Raw genomic sequence first — 15,257 nt, forward strand, 5'->3', positions numbered from 1 at the left:
GAAAATCCTGGGCTTAGGGAAGAGAAGCATTGACTTGCTCTGGATCAAACTGGACATTTTAATTCCTACTCATGAAATGGTTCCACTCACTGAATTTGACAGGAAAGCTATGCGCTCTGCCCGGATGGGGCTCAGGCAGAGGATGGAGAACAGATGAAGCAAGCTTGAAGGCAGTGGTGGGGAAAGTCAAGCTGCCTCATCTCTACACCCCCCCTCATTCATTCTGTTTAATAAATACGCCTAAATGCATCAATCAAGGTTGGGGGAAAAAATACATCAAAATGTTATCTGACATCATCTCTGAGAGTATAGGTGCTTTTTAGTGCCTTTATGTTTTTCTGTTATTTTTCAAAATTTCCAAAAAAAAATGTAAGAAGACAAAAAAGAAAGATGGAGAGGAAATGGCTCAAGAGAAAAGAATCAAGATAAAAATTTAAAAGGGAAACACATCACCTCCTACTCAGTCTAACAAGCAGCACATTATATCTGTATTTTTGTTGAAATGCCTTCAGAGCTCTCTTCATTTTCATGACCCCACACCACTGACGACCCTGCCACCTTCCCTTAGGAGACTGCAGTGAACTCGTAATTGATATATTTTCCTCCTATGAACCACCACACCACGGACAGGATTATCTTCCCCAGTTCTGTGATCCCTGGACCCTTCCATCCCTTCAGGATTGTCCCAAACAACGCCCCAGCTTCAACCAGGCCAGTTTCTTAAAGGGTAAGTTGAACCCTACATGGGCTCTTGCTAGTTTCCAACATCCTAAGTGACCTTTCGTCTCTTCGAAGTAGAAGCATTTCCTAGAGCTCCCAGTGGTTCCTACCCCAGTTCTTACCCTTTTACTCATTTCGGACAGCAGGAGGCACCTGGTTTGGGAGTTGGTTACATGTCAGAATTCTCAGCTTCTTCACACATGCAAACTGAATAGAGACGTGTAAATCCCACAAGTGATGGGACCATGCCGTGTACTTCTGCACGTGGACCCCGTTCCACGTACTACATTGTTTAACACAAATAGTCTTAGAAAATATGGTTGAATCTAAGTGATTATCATGAAACTATTTTATCTGTTAATTCATTACCAAAACTACTGGGATTCTGGCACTTTAAATAGCCCATTGGTTTCTTTCCTGAATCTGATAAACTTTCTAAATCATTTTTTCTCTCTTTTCACTTATAGTATATGGTCATGTGAAAGTAATTTGACATCATAATATCTAAAACGTAGAATAAGAGAGTGGACTTAGATAAAAGAAAACAACCCTCACTTAAATCCAACCGCATGTGCAATGAAACCCTTTCACATTACTACTGTCATCCTGAAATTACTTTTCTAAGTGGCCTCATTTTGAGAAGATGGCAGCGGGCAGGGCGGGAGCGAGGTGCGTGTGAGCGGGTGTGAGCGGACGTGCGCGTGGACGCGCAGGCAGGGATGCGGCAGAGGGCCCTGTGCTGTGCACCGAGCGCCGGCCACCAGGTAGGCAGCCCCTCAGCCATCTCCCTGCACGGCCAGGAGGCCCCGCCGTTTTGGAAGGTGCCGGGTCTTCCCCGGGCGGAGGCAGTGGGAGCGGCTGGGCCAGCGACCTGAGCCCACCAGAGCCCTTGCACCATGGAGGGGTGGACACTCTGTCATCGTGGACCGGCGCACTAGTGGGGCTCTCCAGGTGTCTGCTGCGGGGCTGCAACCGGGAGCCGAGCACCGTCCCCCACAGCAGCCGCCTGATCGGAGCCCTGCACCATCCCCCATAGAAAGGGAAACTAAAAAAACAATCCTATTTATCATGGGGGCAAAAACATTAAGATACCTAGGAATAAACTTAACCAAAGAAGTCAAGGATCTCTTCGCAGGAAACTATAGGTCATTGAAAAAAGAAAAAGAGGAAGATATACAAAAGTGGAAGAATATATCTTGTTCATGGATTGGAAGAATTAACATAATTAAAATGTCCATACTACCCAAAGCAATCTATAGATTCAAAGCCTCTGTAATCAAAACAGCTTCCTATTGGCACAAGAACAGGCATATAGATCAATGGGACAGAACAGAGAACCCAGAAATTGAACCAAGTCATTATGCTCAGTTAATATTTGACAAAGGAGGCAAGAGCATACAGTGGAGTAAAGACAGCCTCTTTAATAAATGGTGTTGGGAAAATTGGACAGCTACATGCAAAAAAATGAAACTAGACCACCAATTTACACCATACACAAGAATAAACTCAAAATGGATAAAAGACTTAAATGTGACTCATGAATTCATAAAAATCCTAGAAGAAAATGTAGGCAACAAAATTTCAGACATCACATGCAGCAGAATTTTCATTGATATAATGCCTAAGGCAAGAGAAACAAAGGAAAAAATGAACACACAGGACTACATCAAACTAAAAAACTTCTGCACAGCAAAAGAAATAAGCATCAAAATGGAAAAGGAACCCACTGTATGGGAGAGCATCATTGCCAATGATATATCAGATAAGGGGTTAATTTCCAAAATATATAAAGTACTCACATAACTCAACATAAGGATGACAAAGAATCCTATTAAAAAATGGGCAGAGGACCTAAATAGACACCTCTCCAAACAGGACATACAAATAGCCAAGAGACATATGAACAAAAGCTCAATGTCACTAATCATCAGAGAGATGCAAATTAAAACAACAATGAGGTATCACCTCACACCTGTCAGAGTGGCCGCCATCAACAAATCATCAAACAACAAGTGCTGGTGAGGGTGTGAAGAAAAGGGGACTCTGGTACACTGCTGGTGGGAAAGTAGACTGGTGCAGCCACTATGGAAAACAATATGGTGTTACCTCAAAAAGTTAAAAATTAAACTGTCATTTGACGCAGTGATCCCACTCCTAGGAATATACCCTAAAAAGCCTGAAACACCAATCAGAAAAAAATATATGTACCCCTATGTTCATAGCAGCACGATTTACTGATAAGATCTGGAAAAAGCTCAAGTGTTCATTAATAGATGAGTGGAAAAAAGCTGTGGTATATGTACACAATGGAATACTATGCGGCTGTAATAAAGAAAGATCTCATATCCTTTGAGACAACATGGAAGGATCTGGAGAGTATTATCCTAAGCAAAACAAGCCAATCAGAGAAAGACATATATCACATGATCTCACTTATTTGTGGAATATAATGAACAAAACAAGCTGATGAACAAAATAGACCCAGAGACATAGAAGTGGGGTACAGACTGACAAACCTCAGAAGAGGGGGTCGGGGGAGGAAAGAGTTAAAGCACAGCACTTAAATGCATGTATGTGTAACCATGGACATAGACAACAATGCTGGGGACGGAGCAGTGGGTGGGGCAGGGGGGATGGGAGGAGGGTGTCAATGGGGGGAAAAGGAGAAACACCTGTAACAAAAATAAATTAATGAAAAAAATTAAAAATTAAAAAATCAACCATGAGGAAAAAAACATTACGTTTGAGCCTCTGAACAAGGGTTATTAAAAATAAAACATCTTCATAGAGCGTGGGCCTGCAGTCCAGAGAGACCCGGGTTCGGTTCCCGCTAAGGGCACATATCTCGGTTGCAGTTTGCCCCCTGCCCTGGTTGGGTCATGCGGGTGGCAGCCACTCCATGTGTCCCTTTCATGTCGATGTTTTTTTTTCTCTCTCTCTCTCTCTTCCTCTCTCTCCCTCCCACTTTATCGGAATAAAAAAAAAGGAAAAATGTCCTTGGGTGAGGATAAAAAAAATAATAATAAAAAATAAAATAAAATATCTTCCCCCTTCTCCCTACTCTACCATCTAGGAAAACATTTTTTTCTTGACCTTTCTGATCAGATCCCAGGAAATAAAACAGAGGCTCATAATTGTTTTCACCATACTTAACATTTTTTATTTGTAAGTAAATTTACCCTGACTCCACACAAGCCAAGAATTAAAATGCAAATAATAGAGATTGGACATAGACAGAGGTTAAGCATTCTCTCAAGTCTACAAAAGGACCATGTCCAATAGGACCAACAAACACAAAATATTTCTGTGAGCTGTTTTTCAGAAGGCCATGATATAATGTATTAAATTTGATTTGACCTCATTAACAAATAGTACTGATCACAGAGCTGATCTATGTTTAGTTTTAAAGATTTTTTTAAACTCCTTACTTCCTCTCACATAGAAACCCACCAACATGTTTTCCTTAGTCCCCACCCCCTCTTCCACTGGAACCCCCAACTCTATTGTTCTCTGCAGCAGCAAAGTTGTAGTGTAGACCAGGCCTGTCTGTTGGGTTAAAACTCAGAGGAGGAGCCTGAGTCTCTGGAAGACCCTAAAACCCAGAGGCAGCTGGGCTCTTCCAGCCCCAAACCCTCCGAACTCCTCAGCCTGCTTTTACCTCCCAGAGTCGCATCTTCCCCCTCCCTCACCCCTTTCTTAAAAGCACACCTCTAGGCTTGGGCGTTTCCCTACCATCGGGTTGGCAGGCTGCAGAGGTGAAGGTGGGCTGATTCTGCTGATGGCAGAGGCAGAGGTATGTTCACGGCTGGAACTCAGAACTCATTTTCCCATAGATACCATGGAAGCCACGGTGTATTGTTAGGTAGATTCTAGAGCACATTTGGAACTTCAGATGAGGTATGTGAGTCAGATGGATTTTTGTGAGCTCTTTTGGGCACCTACCTACTCATTTTAAGGTTGTTTCCTTAGGAAAATGGCTCTGAGTTGCAGTCCATTGATGATACGCTCTTTGTGTAGAGGGAGCCCCAGGGACACAGGCCTAAATTCTTTGTCTGCTGAGAATCCAGACAGGTGTGGGTCACTTTGAAGGGCTCAGTTTACTATCCCCCCACTCCAGGCCGAAGATTCCCGAGCTGTTGGAGAAACCAGGAGCCCCTTTAGAGGGAGTACCCAAGGGGGAAATAACAGACCTGAGTCGGGAGAAGATGCACCTGAATTTGGTGCAAGGACCGTGGCCAGGGCAGACGGGGGCTCAGGGATGGTAGGGGTGAAGGCTTTCCAGAAGGTCTTTTGGCCCAGGCCTTAGAGATTTTAACAGTCTTAAATTGTTAAGGTAGTTTCTATAGGCTTGTGCCAGAGCTGTTGGCAGGAGGGTTGTAATAAAAAGCAAGTGGAACAAAGAACTGTATATTTAGAATTCTCTATGAAATGGAGGCCAGGGGTAAAGTTATCTTGTGGCCTAAAAATAGAGTACATCACAAATGTGTGTGTGACTCCCTGTTCAGTTGGAACAAAAGAAATGTGTAGCTATAGCCAAGGCCATCCAACCTGGTGATAACAGGAGGTGTGATGGTAACAGAAAGGAAAGCAAGATCCCTTTTGAAATGATGAAAGACTGGAAACCACCATAAAGTGGGAGGAAGAGTGATCATAGCCGTTGATGAATCTGTGTGGGGTCCTATAGGATCAGAAAAAGGATCTGGGGCATTGGGCTGCAGAGATTTTGATGGAACGGTCTGATCTAGATTTAATAAATAATTATTGCTATTGTCACTCTTTTTATTGGGTCCTGGGGAAACTTGGCTGCTTTTATACATCCCTTGGTGTTTACTACAGCATCATGCATAATAAAGTAGCTCTGAATAAATGTTACTGACAGCCTAAATAAATAAACTTAAAGAAAATAGAATAAAACTAAATACATACATTGAGGTTTAGGCAAAAGGCAAACAAGTATCATGTGCTGCAATATATATATATATTTTTATCCTCACCTGAGGACATTTTTCCTTTTTTTTTGTTCAGATAGAGTGGGGGAGAGAGAGAGAGAGAGAGAGAGAAACATCGACGTGAAAGGGACACATCGAGTGGCTGCCACCCGCACGACCAACCAGGGCCGCGGACAAACTGCAACGAAGGTACATGCCCTTAGCGGGAACTGAACCTGGGTCTCTCTGGACCGCAGGCCGACGCTCTAACCGCTGAGCCAAACTGGCCGGGGCCATGTGCTGCAATATTGAAGATACACTGTGTAAGGTTTGGAAGCTGAACGTAGCCTTTGTTGATTATTGTAACTGTTGATGGTGCCTATTCAGTCTTTGCCTTCAAAGGAACTCAATAGAATTATGAAGAAAAAAACCATAGGTTAAAGTTTGTTTTGTGGTCTCTAAAAGTGGTCTGCGCTTTCTTTTCGGCTGGAACCTCCATCTTCTAGTAATTCGCCAAAATGACCAACACAAAGGGAAAGAGCAGAGGCACCCGCCATATGTGCTCTAGGCCTTTTAGAAAACACGGAGTTGTTCCTTTGGCTACATACATGCGAATCCATAAGAAAGGTGATATTGTGGACATAAAGGGGATGGGCACTGTTCAAAAAGCAATGCCCCACAAATGTTACCATGGCAAAACTGGAAGAGTCTACAATGTCACCCAGCATGCGGTGGGCATTGTTGAGAACAAACAAGGGCAAGATTCTTGCCAAGAGAATTAATGTGTGGATTGAGCATATTAAGCACTCTAAGAGCCGAGATAGCTTCCTGAAACGTGTGAAGGAAAATGATCAGAAAAAGAAGGAAGCCGAGGAGAAAGGTACCTGCGTTCAGCTGAAGCGTCAGCCTGCTCCACCCAGAGAAGCACATTTTGTGAGAACCAATGGGAAGGAACCCATTCCCTATGAATTCATGGCATGATAAGTGTAAAAAGGAGACCTCTGTACTGATAAAAAATGTTTCTCTTAATTGAGTAGAAGTGTGATGTCCCTTCCCCCCCAAAAATAATTAAAGAAAACTTGGTGTCCTAAAAAAATAAATAAAAGTGGTCTACTAGTAAAGAGCAGTGGTGGTGGTATGTAGGAAGGAATTTTTGATGAGAGGCATAGTGTGGATTCTAGCCATTGATTTTTATAGCCAGAAGGAGCTCTCCCAAGCACTTGGAGTAGAGTATGGCTATAGAAATTGGCCCTTCTCTCAATAAAATTGTCTATGTGTTACATTTTGGCACATTGAGTTGGGGGGTGGGGATGGAGGCCTGCCTTGCTCTAGTATGTGTAATAAGCAAAAATGTATACAACCGAAGTACTTCATAGATGTCAGGTGCTCTTACTCATGTAAGATGCCTATTAACTATCCTTTGATTTAACAAATATTTATTGAACTCCTATTATGTGCCTGGACTGGGGTCAGCCCTCTGGAAGAACTGGAGTTGGCCTCAAGTTTCTATGCTCTTATACTGGCAGAGATTTAGAAGATCTCATTCCTTTTTTATTCCTTGGGGCTCCTTTCTTGGAAATTTTCAAAGTTGCAGCAGAAGGTGTAGATTTTTCTTCGGAGATTGCAGAACTGCTGGCAGACATGTCCATTCCCTCTTGGCGTGCCCTGAGAGAATGAGCCCTCCCTACAGGCAGGAGCCAAGTGGAAAAGGAGACCGTGAAGAGGGAAAGAGCTACAGGACAGGGCAGGGAGGAAGTCCCGATGACAGAATGTCGTCATGGAGTCTTTGCTGCCCCTACCTTTCCGTCATCTGATTTTATGAACCCATGAAGTCATCTAAGGTAGTTTGACACAGGTTTCCATGACTTGCACCTGAAGAGTCTCTACACAGTGTTCAACCCTGAACCCGTTGTCTTCCTTTCCCAAAGCTGCACTTTCTATATCCTGGTTAATGGTTTTGCTCACCACTTTGTCCCCTCAGGTCAGAAATCTGGGAGTTATTCTAGACTTCTTCCTTCCCATCACCCCTGACGGTCAACGATGATCACCAAGTCCTCATGATGTTGCCCTAACTATTCCTTGAACCCATCTCCCCATTTCTATAATCATTACCTTAGTATAGGTCCTCATGAGCTCTTGCTGGGGTTTTGCAAAGGTCTTCTACCTGGGTTCCTTCCAGTTTCATCCTTGTTAAATCCATCCTCCACATAGCAGGTATAGGAAAGTATCTAAAATTCAAACCTAGCTTTAACAGTACAATGCCTAAGTTTTCCATGACCCAGTCCTACCCTCTCCAGTTTCTACACACTATACCTTTCATTTTACACTGCATTGATCAACTTTAAAAAGATTATTTCACACACAAACCAAGTCCAGGCTCTCTCTACGTCAGTAGCTATGATGGCTTCGATACTCAGGAAGAGAGGTAGTCTGTTTCAGCAGTCGTCAGTATTTCATTTTCTACAAGATAAAACCTAAATTTTGTAGGTTGTCATTTAATGCCCTCCCTACCTTTTTATACTCCCATCGATGTAAGAATCATAATACAATTACCCACAAATATCTCCACCCCCGTCCTGTTTGTTTGTTTACACAGATCTCTGCCCTCCGCCCTTCACTTCTTTTCTGCAATTCACTTGTACCTACCCTCAAGGCATTGCACCCTACACTGAATTCTTGCCCTTCTAGCATCTAAATTCTTATCATTTGCACAAGTAACTCTTCCTTTTTATGATCACTTACTACATATTGCTTTATATTGATATTTGACTTTACGAGTACGTCCTATCTCTGCCACAAGTTCCAAGGTCGTTGAGGACAAGGACTATGCCTCAGGCCTCTGAGTGTGCTCAGCATGTTGTTTTGTATATGGTGGGTACTCAGTGGATGTTTGTGGGTTTTCTTCTCCTGGATCCATTCTCTTCTCTTGAGTCATGGCAGACCCACATTTTGGTGAGTTTTTAATAAATGAGTTCAGAGAAGACAAGGCCAGTGAATTTGAACTTCCAAATGTAAAAGTCATTTAAGGTCAGATTCCTCAGTTCCCACAAAGGGTATAATCACTTTTATGAGGTGCACAGCAAGAGTCTAACATTCTATTGAGTAAGTCCCAGGAGGCTGTAACTTTTGTGTCAATGAAAATTATAATTACTGAGTACATTTATAATGCTGTGGAAATCATGAATGTTATAATTCATGCATCTGTAAAATTGCCATTTCATGGCTCATGAAAGATACAAGCTTAAGACAAAGAAGAACAAGAAAACCTTGGAATCAGATTTCTGGTCACAATAAAGCTACTTTAAAACAGTCTGGGACTCTAATTTTTACTTCTCTTTACATATATTCCTATTTCTTTTTTAATATTTCACCTTAAATTGGAGCTCATGAACAGAGAAATTATTTGTATTTCTATTTTACTTATTTATTGATTGATTGATATTAGAGAGAGAGAGGAAGGGAGAGGGAGAGAGAGACAGAAACATTGATGAGAGAGAACATCGACTGGCTGCCTCCTGAATGCGCCGTCACTGGGGATCAGACCCACAACCTGGGCATGTGCCCCGATTGGGAATAAAACCAGTGAACTCTTGGTGCAGGGGTTGATGCTCAACCACTGAGCCACACAGGCCGGGCTGCTCTCAAGATTCTCTTACCCATTTTTATAAATTTTTATGATTCCAATGAGAATTGTAGTCAACACCCTGATCATCTCAATATAGAAGGCATTTTTTTTCTAAAGATCTTAGACATGGGTTACATTTCATTGATCCTCCCCTAGAATTTAGTATTGTTTCTGTTGTAAATGACATTTGCACTTATTTGGCTTATTCAAAAAGGGAATTCATTGGCTCATCTAAGTTAAAAATGTTATGTACGACTTGATCAAGATTCAGGCACAGCCTGACCGGTGTGGCTCAGTGGTTGAATGTCAACCCATGCAACAAGAGGTCACTGATTCTGTCCCGGTCAGGGCACATGCCTGGGTTGTGGGCCAGATCCCCGGTGGAGGGCATGCAGGAGGCAGCCAATCGATGTTCTCTCTCATCGATGTTTCTATTTCTCCCTCTCCCTTCCTCTCTAAAACCAATAAAGAAAAAAATTAAAAAATAAAAAAGATTCAGGCACAACTGGAGTTAGAGCTAAAAAGATGTCATAAATGTTTTTTTCTTCACCATCTTTCTCTTTTACCAACTGTTGCCTTAAGTTCTATATCTCATCCTTTATCCCTTAGCACATTGTCTGATGCTTCTTAGTCGATGCTCCACAAATATTTAATTCATGAGTGAATCAATGGAACAGTGTGTACACCAACAGTGCGGAGGAGCCGTAGGGAGCTCTTCACCTGGAGTAGCCCTGTATCTCCTCAAGTTTCAAGACAGCAAGAAAGATTGATACTGCCTTTCCTAGAAGTCCTAGCCAATAGATCTCATTGGCTCTCAGTGGTTTTGTGACCATCCTGAAACCAATCACTATGGCCATGATTTTACTTAAACCTGGGGGAGAGGCATAATAGGCATCCCTGGCCTCACCAAATGTTTGTGGACTGAAAATGTGGGTGAATTGGTATTGATCTTTCAGAAATTCACTTACTGAACTCTCAGGAACAATCAAACTTGTTCACTACATTCTCTTTTGATAATATATTTTCTTGGCCTCAGATTCTTGGTCCTTCTATTATCTGGTAATTACCTCCTTTGGTCTTTAAATGTTCAAGTCTCTCAAGGCTAGGTCCTGGGCCCTCTTTTAACTGGCCTCTATTCTAGGTGATTTTATTCATGCACTATGCTTTTTAAAAAATCTTTATTGTTGAAAGTATTACAGAAGTCCCCCTTTCCCCCCTATTAAACCCCCTCCTCTCCACTCCCACTCCCCTCAATGCTTTAGTGACCACCTAAAAATAACTTGAAATTTCTTCTGTAACCCAGCAGAAACCCCTATCCCCCAAATAAACCTGTTCTGAGCAGAGTTTTCTGTTGCAGCGAATTGAACCACTATCCATTTAGTTTAGTAAGTTGGAAACCCAAGTGCCACCTTCAACATGGCCCTCATCCTCTCATTCTTAGCTGATGTCACCAAGTTCTAAAAATTTTACTTCCTCAATCTCTCTCAAATCCTACTTCTCTCAACCTTTATAGCCCCACCTTAGTCCAAGCCACTATCTTCAATCATCTAATTACTGTACAAATTCTCAACTCGTTTCCAATGTTTCTGCCTTCTTTCAACCTATTTTTATTTTTGTAGTTAGAGTGGAATTTTTTTTTTCAGAATGTAAATTCAGAGACCCCATTGGTCTTAAAAAGACAGAATAAAGTTCCTACTGTGGTCTACAAAACTTTGCTAATATAGTTCCTCACCGTAGCTCTTCATATTCTCCTCTTGCCCTCTTATCCACCATAGTGGCCCCCTTTCACTTTCTTGACACATTGTGGTAGAGAATAATACATCCCCCCCCAAAAGATGTTCACGTCCTAATCACCAAAACCTCGGAATGTTACCTTGCACGGCCAGAGGGACTTTGTAGGCATGATTAAGTCGGGGATCTTGAGATGGGGAAATTTTCTTGGATTATCCAGGAAATCCCAATATAGTCATGAGGATTCTTATAAGAAGAGCAAAGCATGAGAATCAAAGGCAGAGAAGGAGACGTGATGACAGAGCAGAGGTCAGAGTGATGTGAGGAGGGGTCTTCAAGTTAAGGAATGCAGGAGGCTGGTAGTAGCTGGAAAAGGCAAGGAAATAGAGCCTCCTCTAGAGTGTCCAGAAAGGAATACAGCTTATCAACACCTCCATTTTAAGACTTCAGAACTGTAAGATAATACATTTGTTTTAAATCACTGAATTTGTGATGATTTGTTACAGCTCCAATAGCACACCACTGAGCTGAATGCAGTGTGTTTGTCCAGATTGATTCTCCACCCTTCTTTGTGCTGCTCCATGCCCTGAGGCTGACCTGTGTGTTGACGTCAGTGGGCGCTCTTACTTCTGGTCCTGGTAGGGCTTGGCCAGTGGGAGGTACACACAGGAGATTGGAGGGCAGATGGGCTATTTGTTTTCTCTACTACTACCCTACTGCATCTCTGTTGGCTGGTTGTACGCCTTTAGTTGAAGACCGCAGCTTTGTTCAGGTGGTCCTGCTGTATAGTTCCCGGTTGCAGGTTCTAATAACTGTTTTATTTCCCTGCCTCATTAAGCTGGGGTGCTAGTAGCAGTGGTTTTGGTGTTGGTTAATGTCTCCCTGCTGTTGCTAGCCTAGGATATTACACTATTCTGTACTATTTTTTTTCCATATCATGGCTTCATCTTGTTAAATAGTCTCTTTATTAAACAATCCTAAAATTACCCAGATTGAAAGAGCCATCTGCTTCCCCACAGGATGCTGACTCATACAGACCTCATTATTTTCCCTTCTGCCTCAGGGCCTTGGGACATGCTGCTACGGTTGCCAGGAAAGCCCCTTTTCAGATCTGTGCTCTGTTCCTGCATTAATCCTCAGATTCTTAAATAGCACTTCCTCAAGTAAGTCTTTCCTCCCCCTAGACAAAGGCAAGTACTATACGACATCATAACACTATATACCTATACACCATGTCCCTAACCACAATGATAGCCTCATAGTGTTTATGAGTTCATTTTATTATTGTTTATCTTTCCTTCTAGAGCGGCATTATCCTATAGAGTAGCCGCAAGCCACACATGGCTATTGAACACTTGAAATGTGGCTAGCTTAACTGTTTAATGAAATTTTAAATTTTATTTAATTCTAATTAAAGGAGCTCTTCACCTGGGGCATCAACAGATTTCTATTCTGCCTCACTATATATGTTAAGAATCACATTTTTAGGGGCAACAATGATAAAACCTATACATTTAATGAGGTTCCAGTATGTTTCTATTTCCTGGAAGTTAAGATGACTATAGCCTGGTAGGTGTAGTTGCCATATCTTAGCAACAGCAAACTAGGCCTTATCTGGTGATGGGGAGGGTGGTGTGCTGGTGGTGATGGAGCAGACTCTGCCTCACTTGGCAGGAAACAGGATTCTAGGTGGTTTCAAGAGAAGAAGGTGAGTGTTAGTTGTACCAAAAAGTCTCCTGGCACCTCATAAATAAGAATAAACCAGGGCCACTCCCTGCCAGTCCTTTATGTGGCTGTCCCTTCCTTTTCCCCAACAAGGTCACCCTGGTCATTTTCCTCTGGTTTCACCGAGCTTAATCCCATAGGATGTTTCTCCTACCCAAGACCCTGCATCCAACTGGAGATGCTTATTTTGTGGACAGTAGGCCTCTGCTTCCCAGCATGGACTCAAAGGAGATGAGACAGTTGGCGTGACAAATAGATCATTTGATTTTTGTTGGGAGAAATTCAATTGTGTTAATAAGACTTCTGCATCTCAGGTCACACATCTCCATCTTTTCTAAGCCCCAAACATTTTCAACTTGGAAAATGGCATCCTCCCAGGGAGCTTATCTTTTGTTCTTCGTTGAACCTTCCTCTCTGTGAGAGGAAATGCATCCAGACACAGGCAAGACAGTGACTTCATATCTCTTGAATGTTCACTGTGCCTATCTGACTGGTAATGCTGTGTCTCTGGGAGGCTCACGGGGGGACTTCCTTTGCTGGCCCCGCCCTGCCACTCTGCACACGTCCCTGCACTTTTCCTAGACCTCACATGAGCCAAACCCAGCCGCTTATTCTCATTCATTCCATCTTTACATTTTCTTCAGAGCAGTGACCTACTTAAGTGAACGGGAAGTACGAACCCCCAAGGAAACGTGCTGACAGCTGTTTCCTTGGTAGAATGAGATGGGGCATATGTCTGAGAGGAGCATATGAGCTCTAAGAAGTGAAGGGACAGAAGATTTTTCAAAAAGTGTCAGATGATGAGTGTTCCCGGGGAAGTGATTGGAAACTGATGATAGGAGGAGGGCTGGGTAAGAAATAGTTTCTCAAGGACAGACCTAAACTGGAATTTCTATGTTCTGTTCCATCTCCTCCCTCAGTGTCCTGATCAGTTTCTACTCTGAAGGTCCAGGTCTGAAGAATATCAGGGTCTAGATGGAGTAGAAAAAGTCAAACCCTAAACTTGTGGCAGGCAGTAAATCACAACAAAGTTTGGAAGACAATTCAAAGATAAAAGTGACAGAAACAGCTTCAAATCAAGAGCCTAGAAACTTTAATTTTTATGTTGAATTTGCCAGGAACTCACTGTGTGCTTCAAGCAATCATTATGACCCCTCTAAGCCTCACTTTTCTCAACTGTAAGATGTGTGGTTTAGACGAGATGATGGCTAAGATGCCTTCAGTTCTTAAATTCTTTGAAACACATAAAATGATTTATTTATTGGCTAAGGATCACTATTATTTAGTAAAGTTGTTAACAAGAAGACTGATTTATGTTTTATCCTTTTTTTTGAATAAAGGTATTTTATAGGATGGCCAACAGGTGGGTCACAGAAAAGATCAAAGATCTAAATAAGCCCCAAAAGGGACCATCAGCCTCTGAATCAGGGACCACTGATTAGCTGTGCACTGTAGAGTCCATTTGGCCTCCCCTGGTGTGAGTCCCAGGCTTCACCATCCCAGGCATCCAATCCCAGGGGTGATCCTTTCCTTATCTACTTGTCTGGTATGTGGGAGGACCAGCCACCTCCATGACTAACACCCCAGAAACTCCTGGCTGAGCCCTAATGTGCACTTTGCATAATGTCCTCATTTACTTGCAATGACGTGAATGCAGTGGGCACTGAATAATGCTGGATGCTAAATTCCACGATAAACCATCTGCTGTTTATTAGGGGACCTGTCAAAAGTAGGCATAGCATATGAAAGTACTTTTGGATCATTTGAGAAGCTTAAACTTATAGTGTTATAGAATTTTAGAGTTAAAAGAGACCGATATCCATCTGCTCTAATATGAACGCGTTAGTGACTTGCCCAAGGTTACAAGTTAATTAGTGCAAAACCAGGACTCAAAATGAGCACCATATTCTCAGGTCTGTGGTCTTTCTAATGTACTATATTATTTATGTAAGAACCTGAGTACACTTTAAATACAATTAATTAATTTTAAATGCGTAATGCATGCACTACAAAATTTAATAACAAAGTTATTTACAGTGAAAATTTAGTCTCTTATCTATTACTGTCTCTAATCACTTAATATCCTCCATCTTTGATCAATCTGGACTTATTTTGGTATAAGGTATGAGGTAGGGATCAGCTTTATATTTTCTTTCAGATGGCTATCCATTTATTTTACCGGCTGATGAAGTGTGTTTCTCTTTTGAGTTTTCGTGTTTATTCTTGCTTCCCCCCACTTCCTATAAGAACTTGAGAATCAGCTGGCACATAAAAAATTATGTTGGTTTTAAAAAATAAAATTGTGTTGGCAGTAAGAGATAAACCAAAGAACATATACGCATAACCAATAGATACAGACAACAGTACTGTGAAGGCCGGTGGTGATGGGCGGGGAGTGGGCCGGAGGGTGTCAAAAGGGGAAAAAGGAGGGACATCTATAATTTAAAAAAATTAATATATTAAAAAACAGGATTGCGTTAAATTGATATATTAATTTAGGAAGGTTTGACAGTGTCCTGCAGTCTGCT

At 42.1% G+C, this 15,257-nt stretch overlaps 1 pseudogene; it reads left to right on the forward strand.

Annotated features, from left to right (window-relative positions):
* Positions 1-6,163: 6,163 nt before the first annotated feature.
* Positions 6,164-6,629, forward strand: LOC118619084 (annotated as a pseudogene).
* The last annotated feature ends 8,628 nt before the right edge of the window (positions 6,630-15,257 follow it).

This window comes from Molossus molossus, unplaced genomic scaffold, assembly GCF_014108415.1.
Source record: "Molossus molossus isolate mMolMol1 unplaced genomic scaffold, mMolMol1.p scaffold_m16_p_6, whole genome shotgun sequence".
NCBI lineage: Eukaryota > Metazoa > Chordata > Mammalia > Chiroptera > Molossidae > Molossus > Molossus molossus.